Genomic DNA, 14,115 nt, shown 5'->3' with positions numbered 1-14,115 from the left:
CCCCCTATCCCCACACCTTCCATAAGGCAAAAGCAGCACATGGCAGCAGGGATGTCAACAGCGCGCGGACAGACGCTCGCTCCTTTTCCTTGCCGAGGCGTCCTCCCTAGCCTGGAGTTGGGCTAGGAGTTCAAGTCGTGGATCCCAGCTACCGCACCACTCCGGCCCCAACGGGGGAGGGTGGGGTCTAAAGGCGGATGCAAGGGCCGGGTGCGCCCTCACGCGCACCTCAGCTCTTGTCCACCAGGGAAAACCTGACACAACTGCCTCTCAGTAGGTGCCTTCTTTCAAAGGCGGGCTGCAGGGCTTCCACAGGTCAGAAGTAATCGGGGTGGACAGGAAAGAAGCGGCCGGGCGGCAACACGGGATGGCGTAGGGCGTCCAGGCGTCAGTTCCAAGGAGAAGGTGAGATGCTTTTGCCGGTGAACGCAAGCTGCTTTCAGACGGCGCTCCTTTCTAGGGCGCCTGGCTCGCCTGCCAAAATCTACAGCAGGTTGTTGTGCTGTTAAGTTAGCCCCTGCAGGTCACCGGCTGCCGCTGTTGCAGTCAAGCCCATACTACTGTAAAAGGAGGAGCAAGAATGCTGCTGCCCCACGTGAGGAGAGGAGGAGGCCAGGCTTCACGGCACAAGATGAGAAGCACCTAAAAAAAGAAGCAATGCCGCTTGAAAAAGAGAAGGGGAGAAAGTATGAGGGGAGACTGACTGGCGCCTGCTGTTAGAAGGGAGGAGAAAACAAAAAGCTACAGCACCTGGTATTCCAAGGCGGTCTCCCATCCAAGTATAAAACAGGCCCGACCCTGATAGCTTCCGAGATCAGACGAGATCGGGCGTGTTCAGGGTGGTGTGGCCGTAGGCCAGAGTTAGCCTTCTTGTACTGCTCTTCTACTCGGCAGTGATGTGACGCTGCCCGGCGCAGGGCCTGCTTTCTGCTATCCTTTCTATTGGCTTTCCTTCGCTCACAGTCTGAGCCGGGCAGAGCAACGGCGCGACGCAGCCTCTTCACAGCCAGCCTCTAGCCTCATGACAGGCCCCTCTCCAACTCTCCTCTATGCTGTTGCAATCAAATCCCCTACTAAAAGGAGTTACACCAATGCTGCAGGCCCCATGAGAAGGAGGCCAGGCTTCCTCAGCACAAGAGAGAAAGCACCTTCAAAAAAACAAAGCAAATGGCAGTTGAAAAATAGAATGGGGAAAAGCCATAGAGGAGCTGACCCCTGCTGGTGGAAGGGAGGAAACGCAAAAAGCCTACAGCACCTGGTATTCCCAGGCGGTCTCCCATCCAAGTACTAACCATGCCCGACCTGCTTAGTTCCGAGATCAGAACGAGATGGGCGTGTCAGGGTGGTGTGGCGTAGCAGAGATCAGCCTCTCTTTTACTGCTCTTTCTACTCTGCAGTCTGCCTGACGCTGCTCAGCACAGAGCCTGCTTTCTGCTATCTATTCACTTTTCCTTCCCTTTACAGTCTGCAGCGGCCACTCCCAGCAAGCGCAGCCTTCTGCACAGCCCCCTCTAGCCTCATGACAACACCTGGCAAACTCTCCTGCTTGTCTTGATTCTTTTTTTTTTTTTGCTTTTTTCAAAGCCTTACCACCAAAAGCCCCCTCACCTTCCTCACACTAGCTCCTAAGCTGCTTGGGCGCGCTCACTCACTCTATGCTTTAGTCACACAAGCTGCTTTGCAGGGGAAGCTTTACAACGGACGGCCATCGATCGTCCCACACTGCTTTTAAGGCTCTGCTTACACCCTCGGGCTACAGGGCCATCGGGAGGAACGATGCGGGGCCCACTGGCCTTTTTCGGGGGGCATTGGGCTTCAAGCTCTGGCAGCCTTCATGCTGACCTCCAGAACGGAGCCCCCTCCAATGCTTGCTGGGCAGGGGAAGACGGCAAGACTTAAGGAAGGCCGAAAAGGGTCTACAGCACTCGGTTATTCCCGGGAGGTCTCCCGTCCCAGTACTGTCCGAGCCCAACCCTGCTTAGCTTCCGAAGATCAGACGAGATCGGGCGTGCCCAGGGTGGTATGGCCGGTAGAAGTCAGCCACGCTGACTCCGTGGCCAAGAAGGCCTCCTCCCTGCGCCTCGCAGACCCGCAGACTTAGGCACAGAGGGCTGGCGAGTGGTAGCGCCAACCCCCCCTATCCCCACACCTTCCATAAGGCAAAGCAGCCCATGGCAGCAGGGATGTCACAGCGCGCGGACAGACGCGCTCCTTTCCTTTGCCGAGGAGTCTTCCCTAGCCTGGAGTTGGGCTAGGAGCTCTCAAGTCGTGGATCCCAGCACCGCACCAACTCCGCCCCAGGGGGAGGGTGGGGTCCTAAAGGCGGATGCAAGGGCCGGGTGCCGCCCTCACGCACCTCAGCTCTTGTCCACCCAGGGAAAACCTGACACATCACTGCCCCTCTCAGTAGGGCCTTTCTTTCAAAGGGCTGGCTGCAGGGCTTCCACAGGCTCAGAGTTAACTCGGGGTGGACAGGAAAGAAGCGGCCGGGCCGGCAACACGGGATGGCGTAGGGCGTCCAGGGTCAGTTCAAGGAAGAAGGGAGATGCTTTTGCCGGTGACCGCAAGCTGCTTTTAGACGGCGCCTCCTTCTAGGGCGCCTGGCCTCGCCTGCCAAAATCTACAGCAGGTGTTGTGCTGTAAGTTAGCCCCCCTGGTCACGGCTGCCGCTGTTGCAGTCAGCCCACTACTACTAAAAGGAGTGAGCAAGAATGCTGCTGCCCAACGTGAGGAGGAGGAGGAGGAGGAGGAGGCCAGCTTCCACGGCACAAGAGAGAAAGCACCTAAAAAACAAGAGCAAATGCCCGCTTGAAAAGAGAAGGGGAGAAAGCTAGAGGGAGACTGACTGGGCCCTGCTGTTAGAAGGGAGGAAAAACAAAGCCTACAGCACCTGGTATCCCAGGCGGTCTCCCATCCAAGTACTAACCAGGCCCGACCCTGCATAGCTTCCGAGATCAGACGAGATCGGGCGTGTTCAGGGTGGTGTGGCCGTAGGCAGAGTTAGCCTCTCTTGTACTGCTCTTCTACTCGGCAGTCTGTTTGACGGCTGCCCGGCGCAGGGCCTGCTTTCTGCTATCCTTTCTATTGGCTTTTCCTTCGCTTCACAGTCTGCAGCCGGGCAGAGCAAAGCGCGCGCAGCCTCCTTCACAGCCAGCCCTCTAGCCTCATGACAGGCCCCTCTCCAACTCTCCTTCCTCTGCTGTTGCAATCAAATCCCCTACTAAAAGGATTTGCACCAATGCTGCAGGCCCCCATGAGAAGGAGGCCAGGCTTCCTCAGCACAAGAGAGAAAGCACCTTAAAAAACAAAGCAAATGTGCAGTTGAAAAATAGAATGGGGAAAAGCCATAGAGAGACTGACCCCTGCTGGTGGAAGGGAGGAAAAGCAAAAGCCTACAGCACCTGGTATTCCCAGGCGGTCTCCCATCCAAGTACTAACCAGGCCCGACCCTGCTTAGCTTCCGAGATCAGACGAGATCGGGCGTGTTCAGGGTGGTGTGGCCGTAGGCAGAGATCAGCTCTCTTTACTGCTCTTCTACTCTGCAGTCTGCCTGACGGCTGCTCAGCACAGAGCCTGCTTTCTGCTATCTATTCACTTTTCCTTCCTTACAGTCTGCAGCCGGCCACTCCCAGCAAGCGCAGCCTTCTGCACAGCCCCCTCTAGCCTCATGACAACCACCTGGCAAACTCTCCTGCCTGTCTTTGCTTCTTTTTTTTTTTTTGCTTTTTCAAAGCCTTACCACCAAAAGCCCCCTCACCTTCCTCACACTAGCTCCAAGCTGCTTGGGCGCTCACTCATACTCTATGCTTTAGTCACACAAGCTGCTTTGCAGGGGAAGCTTTACAACGGACGGCCATCGATCGTCCCACACTGCTTTAAGGCTCTGGCTTACCCCCCCGGGCTACAGGGCTCATCTGGATGGACCGATGCGGGGCCACTGGCCTTTTTCGGGGGGCATTGGGTTCAAGCTCTGGCACGCCTTCATGCTGACCTCCAGAACGGAGCCCCCTCCAATGCTTGCTGGGCAGGGGAAGACGGCAAGACTTAAAGGAAGGCCGAAAAGGGTCTACAGCACTCGGTATTCCCGGGAGGTCTCCCGTCCCAGTACTGTCCGAGCCCAACCCTGCTTAGCTTCCGAGATCAGACGAGATCGGGCGTGCCCAGGGTGGTATGGCCGGTAGACGTCAGCCACGCTGACTCCGTGGCCCAAGAAGGCCTCCTCCCTGCGCCTCGCAGACCCGCAGACTTAGGCACAGAGGGCTGGCCGAGTGGTAGCGCCAACCCCCCCTATCCCCACACCTTCCATAAGGCAAAGCAGCCCATGGCAGCAGGGATGTCACAGCGCGCGGACAGACGCGCTCCTTTCCTTTGCCGAGGAGTCTTCCCTAGCCTGGAGTGGGCTAGGAGCTCTCAAGTCGTGGATCCCAGCACCGCACCACTCCGGCCCCACCGGGGAGGGTGGGGTCCTAAAGGCGGATGCAAGGGCCGGGTGCCGCCCTCACGCACCTCAGCTCTTGTCCACCCAGGGAAAACCTGACACATCACTGCCCCTCTCAGTAGGTGCCTTTCTTTCAAAGGGCTGGCTGCAGGGCTTCCACAGGCTCAGAAGTAACTCGGGGTGGACAGGAAAGAAGCGGCCGGGCCGGCAACACGGGATGGCGTAGGGCGTCCAGGCGTCAGTTCAAGGAAGAAGGTGAGATGCTTTTGCCGGTGACCGCAAGCTGCTTTTCAGACGGCGCCTCCTTTCTAGGGCGCCTGGCCTCGCCTGCCAAATCTACAGCAGGTGTTGTGCTGTAAGTTAGCCCCCTGCAGGTCACGGCTGCCGCTGTTGCAGTCAAGCCCACTACTACTGTAAAAGGAGTGAGCAAGAATGCTGCTGCCCAACGAGGAGGAGGAGGAGGAGGAGGAGGCCAGGCTTCCACGGCACAGAGAGAAAGCACCTAAAAAAAGAAGCAAATGCCCGCTTGAAAAAGAGAAGGGGAGAAAGCTAGAGGGGAGACTGACTGGGCCTGCTGTTAGAAGGGAGGAAAAACAAAAGCCTACAGCACCTGGTATTCCCAGGCGGTCTCCCATCCAAGTACTAAACCAGGCCCGACCCTGCATAGCTTCCGAGATCAGACGAGATCGGGCGTGTTCAGGGTGGTGTGGCCGTAGGCAGAGTTAGCCCTCTCTTGTACTGCTCTTCTACTCGGCAGTCTGTTTGACGGCTGCCCGGCGCAGGGCCTGCTTTCTGCTATCCTTTCTATTGGCTTTTCCTTCGCTTCACAGTCTGCAGCCGGGCAGAGCAAGCGCGCGCAGCCTCCTTCACAGCCAGCCTCTAGCCTCATGACAGGCCCCTCTCCAACTCTCCTTCCTCTGCTGTTGCAGTCAAATCCCCTACTAAAAGGAGTTAGCACCAATGCTGCAGGCCCCCATGAGAAGGAGGCCAGGCTTCCTCAGCACAAGAGAGAAAGCACCTTCAAAAAACAAAGCAAATGTGCAGTTGAAAAATAGAATGGGGAAAAGCCATAGAGGAGACTGACCCTGCTGGTGGAAGGGAGGAAAAGCAAAAGCCTACAGCACCTGGTATTCCCAGGCGGTCTCCCATCCAAGTACTAACCAGGCCCGACCCTGCTTAGCTTCCGAGATCAGACGAGATCGGGCGTGTTCAGGGTGGTGTGGCCGTAGGCAGAGATCAGCCTCTCTTTTACTGCTCTTCTACTCTGCAGTCTGCCTGACGGCTGCTCAGCACAGAGCCTGCTTTCTGCTATCTATTCACTTTTCCTTCCCTTTACAGTCTGCAGCCGGCCACTCCCAGCAAGCGCAGCCTTCTGCACAGCCCCCTCTAGCCTCATGACAACCACCTGGCAAACTCTCCTGCCTGTCTTTGCTTCTTTTTTTTTTTTGCTTTTTTCAAAGCCTTACCACCAAAAGCCCCCTCACCTTCCTCACACTAGCTCCTAAGCTGCTTGGGCGCGCTCACTCACTCTATGCTTTAGTCACACAAGCTGCTTTGCAGGGGGAAGCTTTACAACGGACGGCCATCGATCGTCCCACACTGCTTTTAAGGCTCTGGCTTACACCCCTCGGGCTACAGGGCTCATCTGGATGGACCGATGCGGGGCCCACGCAGACCTCCGTCCCACTGGCCTTTTTCGGGGGGCATTGGGCTTCAAGCTCTGGCACGCCTTCATGCTGACCTCCAGAACGGAGCCCCCTCCAATGCTTGCTGGGCAGGGGAAGACGGCAAGACTTAAAGGAAGGCCGAAAAGGGTCTACAGCACTCGGTATTCCCGGGAGGTCTCCCGTCCCAGTACTGTCCGAGCCCAACCCTGCTTAGCTTCCGAGATCAGACGAGATCGGGCGTGCCCAGGGTGGTATGGCCGGTAGACGTCAGCCACGCTGACTCCGTGGCCCAAGAAGGCCTCCTCCCTGCGCCTCGCAGACCCGCAGACTTAGGCACAGAGGGCTGGCCGAGTGGTAGCGCCAACCCCCCCTATCCCCACACCTTCCATAAGGCAAAGCAGCCCATGGCAGCAGGGATGTCACAGCGCGCGGACAGACGCGCTCCTTTCCTTTGCCGAGGAGTCTTCCCTAGCCTGGAGTTGGGCTAGGAGCTCTCAAGTCGTGGATCCCAGCACCGCACCACTCCGGCCCCACCGGGGAGGGTGGGGTCCTAAAGGCGGATGCAAGGGCCGGGTGCCGCCCTCACGCACCTCAGCTCTTGTCCACCCAGGGAAAACCTGACACATCACTGCCCCCTCTCAGTAGGTGCCTTTCTTTCAAAGGGCTGGCTGCAGGGCTTCCACAGGCTCAGAAGTAACTCGGGGTGGACAGGAAAGAAGCGGCCGGGCCGGCAACACGGGATGGCGTAGGGCGTCCAGGCGTCAGTTCAAGGAAGAAGGTGAGATGCTTTTGCCGGTGACCGCAAGCTGCTTTTCAGACGGCGCCTCCTTTCTAGGGCGCCTGGCCTCGCCTGCCAAAATCTACAGCAGGTGTTGTGCTGTAAGTTAGCCCCCTGCAGGTCACGGCTGCCGCTGTTGCAGTCAAGCCCACTACTACTGTAAAGGAGTGAGCAAGAATGCTGCTGCCCAACGTGAGGAGGAGGAGGAGGAGGAGTAGGCCAGGCTTCCACGGCACAAGAGAGAAAGCACCTAAAAAAAGAAGCAAATGCCCGCTTGAAAAAGAGAAGGGGAGAAAGCTAGAGGGGAGACTGACTGGGCCCTGCTGTTAGAAGGGAGGAAAAACAAAAGCCTACAGCACCTGGTATTCCCAGGCGGTCTCCCATCCAAGTACTAACCAGGCCCGACCCTGCATAGCTTCCGAGATCAGACGAGATCGGGCGTGTTCAGGGTGTGTGGCCGTAGGCAGAGTTAGCCCTCTCTTGTACTGCTCTTCTACTCGGCAGTCTGTTTGACGGCTGCCCGGCGCAGGGCCTGCTTTCTGCTATCCTTTCTATTGGCTTTTCCTTCGCTTCACAGTCTGCAGCCGGGCAGAGCAAGCGCGCGCAGCCTCCTTCACAGCCAGCCCTCTAGCCTCATGACAGGCCCTCTCCAACTCTCCTTCCTCTGCTGTTGCAATCAAATCCCCTACTAAAAGGAGTTAGCACCAATGCTGCAGGCCCCCATGAGAAGGAGGCCAGGCTTCCTCAGCACAAGAGAGAAAGCACCTTAAAAAACAAAGCAAATGTGCAGTTGAAAAATAGAATGGGGAAAAGCCATAGAGGAGACTGACCCCTGCTGGTGGAAGGGAGGAAAAGCAAAAGCCTACAGCACCTGGTATTCCCAGGCGGTCTCCCATCCAAGTACTAACCAGGCCCGACCCTGCTTAGCTTCCGAGATCAGACGAGATCGGGCGTGTTCAGGGTGGTGTGGCCGTAGGCAGAGATCAGCCTCTCTTTTACTGCTCTTCTACTCTGCAGTCTGCCTGACGGCTGCTCAGCACAGAGCCTGCTTTCTGCTATCTATTCACTTTTCCTTCCTTTACAGTCTGCAGCCGGCCACTCCCAGCAAGCGCAGCCTTCTGCACAGCCCCCTCTAGCCTCATGACAACCACCTGGCAAACTCTCCTGCCTGTCTTTGCTTCTTTTTTTTTTTTGCTTTTTTTCAAAGCCTTACCACCAAAAGCCCCCTCACCTTCCTCACACTAGCTCCTAAGCTGCTTGGGCGCGCTCACTCACTCTATGCTTTAGTCACACAAGCTGCTTTGCAGGGGGAAGCTTTACAACGGACGGCCATCGATCGTCCCACACTGCTTTTAAGGCTCTGGCTTACACCCCTCGGGCTACAGGGCTCATCTGGATGGACCGATGCGCAGGCCCACTGGCCTTTTTCGGGGGGCATTGGGCTTCAAGCTCTGGCACGCCTTCATGCTGACCTCCAGAACGGAGCCCCTCCAATGCTTGCTGGGCAGGGGAAGACGGCAAGACTTAAAGGAAGGCCGAAAAGGGTCTACAGCACTCGGTATTCCCGGGAGGTCTCCCGTCCCAGTACTGTCCGAGCCCAACCCTGCTTAGCTTTCCGAGATCAGACGAGATCGGCGTGCCCAGGGTGGTTGTATGGCCGGTAGACGTCAGCCACGCTTGACTCCGGGCCCAAGAAGGCCTCCTACCCCTGCGCCTCGCAGACCCGCAGACCTTAGGCACAGAGGGCTGGCCGAGTGGTAGCGCCAACCCACCCCTATCCCCACACCTTCCATAAGGCAAAGCAGCCCATGGCAGCAGGGATGTCACAGCGCGCGGACAGACGACGCTCCTTTCCTTTGCCGAGGAGTCTTCCCTAGCCTGGAGTTGGGCTAGGAGCTCTCAAGTCGTGGATCCCAGCACCGCACCACTCCGGCCCCAACCGGGGAGGGTGGGGTCCTAAAGGCGGATGCAAGGGCCGGGTGCCGCCCTCACGCACCTCAGCTCTTGTCCACCCAGGGAAAACCTGACACATCAATGCCCCCTCTCAGTAGGTGCCTTTCTTTCAAAGGGCTGGCTGCAGGGCTTTCCACAGGCTCAGAAGTAACTCGGGGTGGACAGGAAAGAAGCGGCCGGGCCGGCAACACGGGATGGCGTAGGGGGCGTCCAGAGCGTCAGTTCAAGGAAGAAAGGTGAGATGCTTTTGCCGGTGACCGCAAGCTGCTTTCAGACGGCGCCTCCTTTCTAGGCGCCTGGCCTCGCCTGCCAAAATCTACAGCAGGTGTTGTGCTGTAAGTTAGCCCCCTGCAGGTCACGGCTGCCGCTGGTTGCAGTCAAGCCCACTACTACTGTAAAAGGAGGTGAGCAAGAATGCTGCTGCCCAACGTGAGAGAGGAGGAGAGGAGGAGAGAGGCCAGGCTTCCACGGCACAAGAGAGAAAGCACACTAAAAAAGAAGCAAATGCCCGCTTGAAAAAGAGAAGGGGAGAAAGCTAGAGGGGAGACTGACTGGGCCCTGCTGTTAGAAGGGAGGAAAAACAAAAGCCTACAGCACCTGGTGATTCCCAGGCGGTCTCCCATCCAGATACTAACCAGGCCCGACCCTGCATAGCTTCCGAGATCAGACGAGATCGGGCGTGTTCAGGGTGGTGTGGCCGTAGGCAGAGTTAGCCCTCTCTTGTACTGCTCTTCTACTCGGCAGTCTGTTTGAACGGCTGCCCGGCGCAGGGCCTGCTTTCTGCTATCCTTTCTATTGGCTTTTCCTTCGCTTCACAGTCTGCAGCCGGGCAGAGCAAGCGCGCGCAGCCTCCTTCACAGCCAGCCCTCTAGCCTCATGACAGGCCCCTCTCCAACTCTCCTTCCTCTGCTGTGCAATCAAATCCCCTACTAAAAGGAGTTAGCACCAATGCTGCAGGCCCCCCATGAGAGGAGGCCAGGCTTCCTCAGCACAAGAGAGAAGCACCGTTAAAAAAACAAAGCAAATGTGCAGTTGAAAAATAGAATGGGGAAAAGCCATAGAGGAGACTGACCACCTGCTGGTGGAAGGGAGGAAAAGCAAAAGCCTACAGCACCTGGTATTCCCAGGCGTCTCCCATCCAAGTACTAACCAGGGCCCGACCCTGCTTAGCTTCCGAGATCAGACGAGATCGGGCGTGTTCAGGGTGGTGTGGCCGTAGGCAGAGATCAGCCTCTCTTTTACTGCTCTTCTACTCTGCAGTCTGCCTGACGGCTGCTCAGCACAGAGCCTGCTTTCTGCTATCTATTCACTTTTCCTTCCCTTTACAGTCTGCAGCCGGCCACTCCCAGCAAGCGCAGCCTTCTGCACAGCCCCCTCTAGCCTCATGACAACCACCTGGCAAACTCTCCCTGCCTGTCTTTGCTTCTTTTTTTTTTTTTGCTTTTTTCAAAGCCTTACCACCAAAAGCCCCCTCACCTTCCTCACACTAGCTCCTAAGCTGCTTGGGCGCGCATCACTCACTCTATGCTTTAGTCACACAAGCTGCTTTGCAGGGGGAAGCTTTACAACGGACGGCCATCGATCGTCCCACACTGCTTTTAAGGCTCTGGCTTACACCCCTCGGGCTACAGGGCTCATCTGGATGGACCGATGCGGGGCCCACGCAGACCTCCGTCCCACTGGCCTTTTTCGGGGGGCATTGGGCTTCAAGCTCTGGCACGCCTTCATGCTGACCTCCAGAACGGAGCCCCCTCCAATGCTTGCTGGGCAGGGGAAGACGGCAAGACTTAAAGGAAGGCCGAAAAGGGTCTACAGCACTCGGTATTCCCGGGAGGTCTCCCGTCCCAGTACTGTCCGAGCCCAACCCTGCTTAGCTTCCGAGATCAGACGAGATCGGGCGTGCCCAGGGTGGTATGGCCGGTAGACGTCAGCCACGCTGACTCCGTGGCCCAAGAAGGCCTCCTCCCTGCGCCTCGCAGACCCGCAGACTTAGGCACAGAGGGCTGGCCGAGTGTAGCGCCAACCCCCCCTATCCCCACACCTTCCATAAGGCAAAGCAGCCCATGGCAGCAGGGATGTCACAGCGCGCGGACAGACGCGCTCCTTTCCTTTGCCGAGGAGTCTTCCCTAGCCTGGAGTGGGCTAGGAGCTCTCAAGTCGTGGATCCCAGCACCGCACCACTCCGGCCCCACCGGGGAGGGTGGGGTCCTAAAGGCGGATGCAAGGGCCGGGTGCCGCCCTCACGCACCTCAGCTCTTGTCCACCCAGGGAAAACCTGACACATCACTGCCCCCTCTCAGTAGGTGCCTTTCTTTCAAAGGGCTGGCTGCAGGGCTTCCACAGGCTCAGAAGTAACTCGGGGTGGACAGGAAAGAAGCGGGCGCGGCCGGCAACACGGGATGGCGTAGGGCGTCCAGGCGTCAGTTTCAAGTAAGAAGGTGAGATGCTTTTGCCGGTGACCGCAAGCTGCTTTTCAGACGGCGCCTCCTTTCTAGGGCGCCTGGCCTCGCCTGCCAAAATCTACAGCAGGTGTTGTGCTGTAAGTTAGCCCCCTGCAGGTCACGGCTGCGCTGTTGCAGTCAAGCCCACTACTACTGTAAAAGGAGTGAGCAAGAATGCTGCTGCCCAACGTGAGGAGGAGGAGGAGGAGGAGTAGGCCAGGCTTCCACGGCACAAGAGAGGAAAGCACCTAAAAAAAGAAGCAAATGCCCGCTTGAAAAGAGAAGGGGAGAAAGCTAGAGGGGAGACTGACTGGGCCCTGCTGTTAGAAGGGAGGAAAAACAAAAGCCTACAGCACCTGGTATTCCCAGGCGGTCTCCCATCCAAGTACTAACCAGGCCCGACCCTGCATAGCTTCCGAGATCAGACGAGATCGGGCGTGTTCAGGGTGGTGTGGCCGTAGGACAGAGTTAGCCCTCTCTTGTACTGCTCTTCTACTCGGCAGTCTGTTTGACGGCTGCCCGGCGCAGGGCCTGCTTTCTGCTATCCTTTCTATTGGCTTTTCCTTCGCTTCACAGTCTGCAGCCGGGCAGAGCAAAGCGCGCGCAGCCTCCTTCACAGCCAGCCCTCTAGCCTCATGACAGGCCCCTCTCCAACTCTCCTTCCTCTGCTGTTGCAATCAAATCCCCTACTAAAAGGAGTTAGCACCAATGCTGCAGGCCCCCATGAGAAGGAGGCCCAGGCTTCCTCAGCACAAGAGAGAAAGCACCTTAAAAAAACAAAGCAAATGTGCAGTTGAAAAATAGAATGGGGAAAAAGCCATAGAGGAGACTGACCCCTGCTGGTGGAAGGGAGGAAAAGCAAAAGCCTACAGCAACCTGGTATTCCCAGGCGGTCTCCCATCCAAGTACTAACCAGGCCCGACCCTGCTTAGCTTCCAGAGATCAGACGAGATCGGGCGTGTTCAGGGTGGTGTGGCCGTAGGCAGAGATCAGCCTCTCTTTTACTGCTCTTCTACTCTGCAGTCTGCCTGACGGCTGCTCAGCACAGAGCCTGCTTTCTTGCTATCTATTCACTTTTCCTTCCCTTTACAGTCTGCAGCCGGCCACTCCAGCAAGCGCAGCTCTTCTGCACAGCCCCCTCTAGCCTCATGACAACCACCTGGCAAACTCTCCTGCCTGTCTTTGCTTCTTTTTTTTTTTTTGCTTTTTTCAAAGCCTTACCACCAAAAGCCCCCTCACCTTCCTCACACTAGCTCCTAAGCTGCTTGGGGCGCGCTCACTCACTCTATGCTTTAGTCACACAAGCTGCTTTGCAGGGGGAAGCTTTACAACGGACGGCCATCGATCGTCCCACACTGCTTTTAAGGCTCTGGCTTACACCCCTCGGGCTACAGGGCTCATCTGGATGGACCGATGCGGGGCCCACGCAGACCTCCGTCCCACTGGCCTTTTTCGGGGGGCATTGGGCTTCAAGCTCTGGCACGCCTTCATGCTGACCTCCAGAACGGAGCCCCCTCCAATGCTTGCTGGGCAGGGGAAGACGGCAAGACTTAAAGGAAGGCCGAAAAGGGTCTACAGCACTCGGTATTCCCGGAGGTCTCCCGTCCCAGTACTGTCCGAGCCCAACCCTGCTTAGCTTCCGATATCAGACGAAGGATCGGGCGTGCCCAGGGTGGGTATGGCCGGTAGACGTCAGCCACGCTGACTCCGTGGCCCAAGAAGGCCTCCTCCCTGCGCCTCGCAGACCCCGCAGACTTAGGCACAGAGGGCTGGCCCGAGTGGGTAGCGCCAACCCCCCCTATCCCCACACCTTCCATAAGGCAAAGCAGCCCATGGCAGCAGGGATGTCACAGCGCGCGGACAGACGCGCTCCTTTCCTTTGCCGAGGATCTTCCCTAGCCTGGAGTTGGGCTAGGAGCTCTCAAGTCGTGGATCCCAGCACCGCACCACTCCGGCCCCACCGGGGAGGGTGGGGTCCTAAAGGCGGATGCAAGGGCCGGGTGCCGCCCTCACGCACCTCAGCTCTTGTCCACCCAGGGAAAAACCTGACACATCACTGCCCCCTCTCAGTAGGTGCCTTTCTTTCAAAGGGCTGGCTGCAGGGCTTCCACAGGCTCAGAAGTAACTCGGGGTGGACAGGAAAGAAGCGGCCGGGCCGGCAACACGGGATGGCGTAGGGCGTCCAGGCGTCAGTTCAAGGAAGAAGGTGAGATGCTTTTTGCCGGTGACCGCAAGCTGCTTTTCAGACGGCGCCTCCTTTCTAGGGCGCCTGGCCTCGCCTGCCAAAATCTACAGCAGGTGTTGTGCTGTAAGTTAGCCCCCTGCAGGTCACGGCTGCCGCTGTTGCAGTCAAGCCCACTACTACTGTAAAAGGAGTGAGCAAGAATGCTGCTGCCCAACGTGAGGAGGAGAGGAGGAGTAGGCCAGGCTTCCACGGCACAAGAGAGAAAGCACCTAAAAAAAGAAGCAAATGCCCGCTTGAAAAAGAGAAGGGGAGAAAGCTAGAGGGGAGACTGACTGGGCCCTGCTGTTAGAAGGGAGGAAAAACAAAAGACCTACAGCACCTGGTATTCCCAGGCGGTCTCCCATCCAAGTACTAACCAGGCCCGACCCTGCATAGCTTCCGAGATCAGACGAGATCGGGCGTGTTCAGGGTGGTGTGGCCGTAGGCAGAGTTAGCCCTCTCTTGTACTGCTCTTCTACTCGGCAGTCTGTTTGACGGCTGCCCGGCGCAGGGCCTGCTTTCTGCTATCCTTTCTATTGGCTTTTCCTTCGCTTCACAGTCCTGCAGCCGGGCAGAGCAAGCGCGCGCAGCCTCCTTCACAGCCAGCCCTCTAG

General features: G+C 57.6%; 14 non-coding genes and 4 pseudogenes across 14 annotated transcripts; all 18 read right to left on the bottom strand.

The window, feature by feature from the left end:
• Positions 1-738: 738 nt before the first annotated feature.
• LOC138779708 (5S ribosomal RNA) lies at positions 739-856 on the bottom strand (annotated as a pseudogene).
• Positions 857-1,913: 1,057 nt separating this feature from the next.
• LOC138779704 (5S ribosomal RNA) lies at positions 1,914-2,035 on the bottom strand (annotated as a pseudogene).
• An 843-nt stretch (positions 2,036-2,878) lies between these two features.
• On the bottom strand, positions 2,879-2,996 carry LOC138779650 (5S ribosomal RNA). Its single transcript, XR_011361108.1, has one exon. It is a non-coding gene; the product is annotated as a 5S ribosomal RNA (ribosomal RNA).
• Positions 2,997-3,389: 393 nt separating this feature from the next.
• Positions 3,390-3,508, bottom strand: LOC138779717 (5S ribosomal RNA). Its single transcript, XR_011361144.1, has one exon. It is a non-coding gene; the product is annotated as a 5S ribosomal RNA (ribosomal RNA).
• A 555-nt stretch (positions 3,509-4,063) lies between these two features.
• Positions 4,064-4,183, bottom strand: LOC138779668 (5S ribosomal RNA). The gene has a single exon (XR_011361125.1). It is a non-coding gene; the product is annotated as a 5S ribosomal RNA (ribosomal RNA).
• An 853-nt stretch (positions 4,184-5,036) lies between these two features.
• Positions 5,037-5,156, bottom strand: LOC138779648 (5S ribosomal RNA). Its single transcript, XR_011361106.1, has one exon. It is a non-coding gene; the product is annotated as a 5S ribosomal RNA (ribosomal RNA).
• Positions 5,157-5,550: 394 nt separating this feature from the next.
• LOC138779716 (5S ribosomal RNA) lies at positions 5,551-5,669 on the bottom strand. The gene has a single exon (XR_011361143.1). It is a non-coding gene; the product is annotated as a 5S ribosomal RNA (ribosomal RNA).
• A 582-nt stretch (positions 5,670-6,251) lies between these two features.
• Positions 6,252-6,371, bottom strand: LOC138779666 (5S ribosomal RNA). The gene has a single exon (XR_011361124.1). It is a non-coding gene; the product is annotated as a 5S ribosomal RNA (ribosomal RNA).
• Positions 6,372-7,230: 859 nt separating this feature from the next.
• On the bottom strand, positions 7,231-7,348 carry LOC138779672 (5S ribosomal RNA). Its single transcript, XR_011361129.1, has one exon. It is a non-coding gene; the product is annotated as a 5S ribosomal RNA (ribosomal RNA).
• Positions 7,349-7,742: 394 nt separating this feature from the next.
• LOC138779715 (5S ribosomal RNA) lies at positions 7,743-7,861 on the bottom strand. Its single transcript, XR_011361142.1, has one exon. It is a non-coding gene; the product is annotated as a 5S ribosomal RNA (ribosomal RNA).
• A 565-nt stretch (positions 7,862-8,426) lies between these two features.
• Positions 8,427-8,549, bottom strand: LOC138779712 (5S ribosomal RNA; annotated as a pseudogene).
• An 872-nt stretch (positions 8,550-9,421) lies between these two features.
• On the bottom strand, positions 9,422-9,541 carry LOC138779669 (5S ribosomal RNA). Its single transcript, XR_011361126.1, has one exon. It is a non-coding gene; the product is annotated as a 5S ribosomal RNA (ribosomal RNA).
• Positions 9,542-9,938: 397 nt separating this feature from the next.
• On the bottom strand, positions 9,939-10,057 carry LOC138779670 (5S ribosomal RNA). The gene has a single exon (XR_011361127.1). It is a non-coding gene; the product is annotated as a 5S ribosomal RNA (ribosomal RNA).
• A 585-nt stretch (positions 10,058-10,642) lies between these two features.
• LOC138779665 (5S ribosomal RNA) lies at positions 10,643-10,762 on the bottom strand. The gene has a single exon (XR_011361123.1). It is a non-coding gene; the product is annotated as a 5S ribosomal RNA (ribosomal RNA).
• An 859-nt stretch (positions 10,763-11,621) lies between these two features.
• On the bottom strand, positions 11,622-11,740 carry LOC138779746 (5S ribosomal RNA). Its single transcript, XR_011361171.1, has one exon. It is a non-coding gene; the product is annotated as a 5S ribosomal RNA (ribosomal RNA).
• Positions 11,741-12,140: 400 nt separating this feature from the next.
• LOC138779758 (5S ribosomal RNA) lies at positions 12,141-12,261 on the bottom strand. The gene has a single exon (XR_011361182.1). It is a non-coding gene; the product is annotated as a 5S ribosomal RNA (ribosomal RNA).
• A 585-nt stretch (positions 12,262-12,846) lies between these two features.
• Positions 12,847-12,968, bottom strand: LOC138779713 (5S ribosomal RNA; annotated as a pseudogene).
• Positions 12,969-13,829: 861 nt separating this feature from the next.
• On the bottom strand, positions 13,830-13,948 carry LOC138779741 (5S ribosomal RNA). The gene has a single exon (XR_011361166.1). It is a non-coding gene; the product is annotated as a 5S ribosomal RNA (ribosomal RNA).
• Positions 13,949-14,115: the final 167 nt, after the last annotated feature.

This window comes from Dendropsophus ebraccatus, unplaced genomic scaffold (genome assembly GCF_027789765.1).
Source record: "Dendropsophus ebraccatus isolate aDenEbr1 unplaced genomic scaffold, aDenEbr1.pat pat_scaffold_753_ctg1, whole genome shotgun sequence".
Lineage (NCBI taxonomy): Eukaryota > Metazoa > Chordata > Amphibia > Anura > Hylidae > Dendropsophus > Dendropsophus ebraccatus.
Note: the sequence above shows the minus strand (reverse complement) of the source record. Positions and strands in the feature narration are given on the sequence as shown.